Source organism: Benincasa hispida, chromosome 8, assembly GCF_027475165.1.
Source record: "Benincasa hispida cultivar pf3 chromosome 8, pf3_genome.v1.1, whole genome shotgun sequence".
NCBI classification, from domain to species: Eukaryota; Viridiplantae; Streptophyta; class Magnoliopsida; order Cucurbitales; family Cucurbitaceae; genus Benincasa; species Benincasa hispida.
The window spans coordinates 4,473,038-4,479,179 of record NC_143485.1 but is presented as its reverse complement, the minus strand read 5'-3'; the positions used below and the strand labels follow the sequence as shown (position 1 = coordinate 4,479,179).

Sequence of the window (6,142 nt, the reverse complement as noted above, 5' to 3'; positions counted from 1 at the left end):
CGTTAGACTTAGATAAATATTATATAGTTTTTTACTATAATATTTTGGATCTAATTGAAATTGAAACAAAAATGAGTAAAGATAAAGACCAAAATCAGAGGAAAAATACTAGAGATTATACTGCATCTACAAATCCTAATAAATTCAAGTGCATTATATGTATTAAATTTTTCTTGTTGAAATCTCGTGTGAATGAATTCACTTCTTGAAACTATTTCATCAATTTATTGAAGAAAAATAAAGATAAAGACCAAAATCACTTAAATTGTTTTTCAAAAACAAATAAAACAAATTTGAAAGTTGATTGACCAAAGTAATTATTAGGGACCAAAGTGTAAATAACTTGAAAGTTGATGGGCAATATTGAGATTTAAACATAAGTCCATGATTTCATTAAAATAGACGTTAGACTTAGATAAATATTATATAGTTTTTTACTATAATATTTTGGATCTAGTTGAAACTGAAACAAAAATGAGTAACAAAACATGCTGGCTGTGGGGTTCGAACCCACGCGCACTTATGTGCAGAAGATCTTAAGTCTTCCCCCTTAACTTCTCGGGAAAACCAGCTAATTTGAAGTAAATTTTCACGCATGGCTTCATGGCACCGTAGGTGTCCCTCTACAGGATGACATTTTTGCATAACGCTTTAACCAAACTCCAGAAATGGTTAGGGTTGCTTTAGTTTCATGTCCCAATCAGTTTTTCCCTATGATTGACTCATTAGGGTGGAACTCTAGGACTTAAAATGAGAGGTTACACTTACAAGCATTGTTAAACAAGTTTAACAAATTATGGACCGAACAATGGTGACTAATAGTGACAGTAAGAAGGAGTTGTTCTGCCTATTAATTGAGACTGTCTCATTTCAATGAAGGGGCACTTGATCACCCTACGGTGACTTTTGTCCTGCCTCACTGAAACATCATTGCAAAATAGATGATACTTAGGGTACATTAAACTATTTTGCTAAATTTGATTGGTTGTTTTATTGGTTTAATGCAAATAAACTAATTATAAATAATTTGTATGATTTTAGCAAACGTTTTTCACAATGACTTCCGCGACCTTAAATCTACTCGGTGTTGATAAATTAACGGGAAAAAATCCACTTCATGGAAAAACACGATCAACACAATACTTATAATCGATGACCTTCATTTTTTCCTGATGAAGGACTGACTTCCCATTCCAGCTCCAAATTCCACTCGAAATGTTTGAGAAGCATACGAGCGTTGGACACAGGCAAACGAAAAGGCTCGAGCGTATATCTTGGCGAGTCTTTCCGAAGTCTTGGCTAAGAAGCATAAGTCCATACTCACAGCCTGTGAGATCATGGAGTCTCTGAAGGGAATGTTTGGACAACCATCCACACACCTCAAGCATGACGCTCTCAAACACATCTTCAATGCCAGTATGCAAGAAGGGGCATCTATTCGAGAACATGTTCTCAACATGATGGTCCACTTCAACATGGCGGAGATGAATAAGTCTGTCATCGATGAAGCCAACTAAGTTAGCTTCATTTTGGAATCTTTACCTGAAAGTTTCTTATACTTCCATAGCAATCTTCATCCAGCGATTAAGGTTGAAGTGATCAGCCGAAGGCCCAAGGGCCTAGAGGAAATTATACGAGAGGCCCAACTGGTAAAGGATTGGAACTTGATAATTCAGTGGTCATGGGAAGAGGTGAAGAAAGGAGGCCCAACGGCTAGCAAGGCCCAAATGCATTATAACAAGCCCAACATCGAGGGAAGTTCTAGCGTGGGAGTCACTAAGAGCATCATGATACCGAAAAAGGGGGGAACAATTAAGAGAAATAGACCTATAAAGTGTAGAACTGATGCTGAGTTCCAAGCCCGGAGGGATAAGGGTCTTTACTATCATTGCAATGAGAAATACTTCGCCGGACATCACTGTAAAGCCAAGGAGAAACGTGAGTTGATGCTGCTAATTGCGGGAGAGGGGTTTGACGAACAAGAAGAAAATTATGAAGTCGAAGAAGTAGGGGAGGAGTGTCACACCTCATCCCAGACTACCCTCTGAGCCTAGGAAAGGACATGACTGCAGCAGTTATCAATCCTTTTGTTGACACTTACTGCCTAATATCTCTTGCAGAATAACTCTGATATCAACATATAACTCATATACAGCAGATGCCTTATAGGCCAAAAAATTTATTAATTAAAAAACATAACATGTTTAGAGTAATTACATCACTAGATTCACAAGTCCCGATACCCAAAACCATAGTCCCTACATGAACAACTGTAACATGTGTACAATATTTACAGTAACCAGACGGGTTACAATATCCTTGTTCTTTAGTGGTAGAGCAGATGCAGAGCTATCTCCTGAGGATTTGACCACTACCTGGGGAAAAGAAAAACATTTGAAAACGGGTGAGCTTGCTAGCCCAGTGAGTGACTTAAGAAAGATAGCTGATTCTCATGCAAAAGTCTCAATAAAGAGATTAAACTGAAATATAAACTTCTACAGTAACCTTGTACTGCAGTATAAACATTTTCAAAGCATAAAACATATAAAGCTATTTTTATCAGAAAACATTAAAACTGTTTCTTAGTTGAGAATAACTCTACTGCAGTTACTACTAGTTAAGAGAGAACCCTCTTGCTCAATCTCTGACTTCAACTACCTACGTCCACGTGGCCATACTAAGTACTGTCATACCTTAGGTACTTCTGCTTAGATACCTTCTCTAAACTTGTCCTTCAGTATCGAGCTGCTCAGATACCTTCTCAAATGTCCTTCGGTATCAAGTTGGTCAGATACCTTCTCAAATGTCCTTCGGTATTGCGTTTCAAGTAAAACTAGTCATAAATGACTTTCTCTTTAAAGCATGTAAAGTATAACGCATATAAAACATGTCTTTAAAGATACTAATGCATGCTGGGTGTATTTAACACACATAAATAGTTTTTCAATAAACTTTTAATACATGCATGCGTTTAAAACATAACTCATGGTTTGCTTAGAAATTACTTTGTAAAACTAGTTGACATAAAAATAATCTTTCTTTAAAACATAGTTTCTTTAAAACATTGTAAATATTTTAGTCAAACATTTTAGTCACTCACCTTGATTGTTTAGGAACCTTTCTCTCTAGAAGTTCCTTGTCCACCTGGGGCTCCCTTTTACACCCGTAAATTCCAGATTCAATTTAAAACTCAGATTACTCATAGTTATAAGCCTCATTTTGAGATACTTCCTTCTACAAACATGTTCTAAAATATCTCAGAAAGATTACCCTAAAATCTGTTTCAGAAATCCTCGTGATTTGGCCGGAATCTTCAAATCTTCAAGACTGGTCTAAGCTTACTCAACAGCCTGACCCTTCTGTCTTTTTCTCAGTTTCCAGCCTGATCCCTTGAAACTTCTTCTTCGGCAGCCCTACCCTGAAAACTAGACTTATAGATATTTCAGGTGGCTTTAGAATCATTCCAAACGCACAAGTATACTAGGAGAACTCCTCGTCCCAAGTTGATGTTGTTTCCAAACTTCACTGTCTACTGCGTCCCCCTTGAAGCTTTATGATCAACGCATGGATTTACTATCAACACAATGTTTACTCAACTTTCCCACTCTTCTTAATGTCTTTTGAATTGTAATCTGAAAAGAAGTCCTTAGCCCTATTTATAGGCATCCAAAAACTCTCCAAGGTCGACACCTTCTACTTGGCCGCATGTCCAAGTGTTTCTTCCTCACACTATCAACGCAATGTTCAATCAATTCAATCTAAGATGTCTTCTTCACCCTTAGCCAACACAAAATGCTTAATTTTGCATGTCCTCTTGTACAACCATCTCATTTGCTTAAGGCTTAAGATTTCTTCCCAAGAAGCCACATGTTAGGATGATAACCTTGCATGCGTCTATCAACTCTCATATGCGTTAATCACAAATGGCTCATCCATTGCTACAACCTACCTATGTCCGGACAGCAACAATCGGCGCATGCGTCTACAAACCCTTGGATGATCAACGCATAGCACATTACCAATGCATAGTACATTACCAACGCATAACACATCACCAACGCATAGTACATCACCAACGCATAGTGCATCACCAACGCATAGTACATCACCAACGCATAGTGCATCAATGCATAGTGCATCAACGCATAGTGCATCAACGCATAGTGCATCACTAACGCATAGCACATCATCAACGCATAGTGCATCAATGCATAGTATTGCACTGCCACGTCCATCGCGTCCATCGCATCCATCATCCAATGCATCCAACGCATCCATCATTCAATGCATCCAACGCATCCAACACATCCAACGCATCCAACGCATCCAACACATCCAACGCATCCAACATATCCATCATCCAATGCATCCAACGCATCCAACGTATCCAACGTCCAGCACCTTTGGATGTGCAACTTGAGCTGCCGCATGCATTGTTCTAACTTCCCAAGACACTCGGCTGCCGCATGCATTTCTCTTAGCCACACTTTGGCTTCCCTTACCGCATCAAAGAACCTCTAAATGATCAAGGCCAACGCATAGACAACACTTAGTCAATTTTCTTTCTTCTAACGCATGGGTTATACTTAGCCAATTTTTCCAGGCTTTCCCCAAAGAGTCAAGTTTTCAAATTCACCATTTCTTTCTAATTTCCCACCATTTTCTCTACCATTACACATTAGTTTCCACACCAACCTACCCACCATACTGATCTCAGTAGGGAACATACTCATGTAGAGAAATTAGGGTTCAGGGTTCCCATTTACCTCCCCCTTATGAAAATTTCGTCCTCAAAATTTCGCTACAAGTCCGTCAATTAAAAAACTGTGGATACTTGTTTCTGATTTGCTATTCGGCTTCCCATGTTGCTTTTTCAGTGCTATGGTTTCGCCATAGTACGTTTACCAATGGGATTGTCTTATTCCTTAAGACTTGTTCTTTTCTATCAAGGATCTCCACTGGTTCTTCTTCATAAGACAAATTTTCTTTCAACTGTACTAGTTGCTCAGGCAACACATGGGTAGGATCTGGCACATACTTTCTAAGCATTGCCACATGAAACACATCATGGACACGAGATAATTCTGGAGGTAAATTCAATTGATACGCCATTGGGTCAACTCTTTCTATTATCTCATAAGGTCCAATATACCTCGGGCTTAATTTCCCTTTCCTACCAAATCTGAGTATTCCTTTCCACGGAGATAACTTAAGAAATACTTTATCACCAACTTCAAACTCCAATTCTCTTCTCCGCTTATCGGTAAACTCTTTTGCCTGTCTCGAGTTGTCTTAAGATTATCTCTTATAATTTTAACACTGTCTAATGTCTGTTGCGCAAGTTCTGGACCTAATAATTTTCTTTCACCGACGTCATTCCAACATATCGGAGTTCTACATGGTCTTCCGTATAGTGCCTTATATGATGCCATTCCTATACTCGAATGGTAACTGTTGTTATATGCAAATTCGATCAACGACAGATGTGTATCCCAACTGCCCTTGAACTGCAATACACATGCTCTCAGCATGTCCTCTAATGTCTGGATTGCCCACTCAGACTGACCATCCGTCTGTGGATGAAAAGCTATACTGAAATATAACTTGGTACCTATAGCTTTCTGTAAACAAGGCCAAAACTTCGATGTAAACCTGAAGTCTCGATCTGATACAATTGAAACTGGAGCCCCAAACTGACTCACAATTCGATCAACATATAGCTTATCTAATTGGTCTAGGGTAAAAGTAATTTTAATAGGTAAAAACTTAGCTATTTTTGTCAATCTATCCACGATTACCCATATACCATCATAGCTTGCTGGTGTCCTAGGTAACCCCAACAGGAAATCCATCGTAACATGCTCCCATTTCCACTTTGGTACTGGGAGTGGATTAAGTAATCCTACTGGCCTCTGTCTGTCCGGCTTAACTTGTTAACATATTAGACACCTGTCAACATACTCTGGTATTTCTCTTTTCATATCAGGCCACCAGTACGATCTCTTTAATGATCTGTACATCTTTATACTGCCTGGATGCATAGCATAAGCCGAACTATGTGCCTCTTCTAGAATAGCTTGTTTAAGTGCTAAGTTATTAGGTACGCATACCCTACCTTCTTTTAATAGCACTTTGTCTGCTC

The 6,142-nt window shown here is 38.7% G+C and overlaps 1 non-coding gene across 1 annotated transcript; it reads right to left on the bottom strand.

Annotated features, from left to right (window-relative positions):
• Positions 1-489: 489 nt before the first annotated feature.
• On the bottom strand, positions 490-572 carry TRNAL-UAA (transfer RNA leucine (anticodon UAA)). The gene has a single exon. It is a non-coding gene; the product is annotated as a tRNA-Leu (tRNA).
• Between the last annotated feature and the right edge of the window lie 5,570 nt (positions 573-6,142).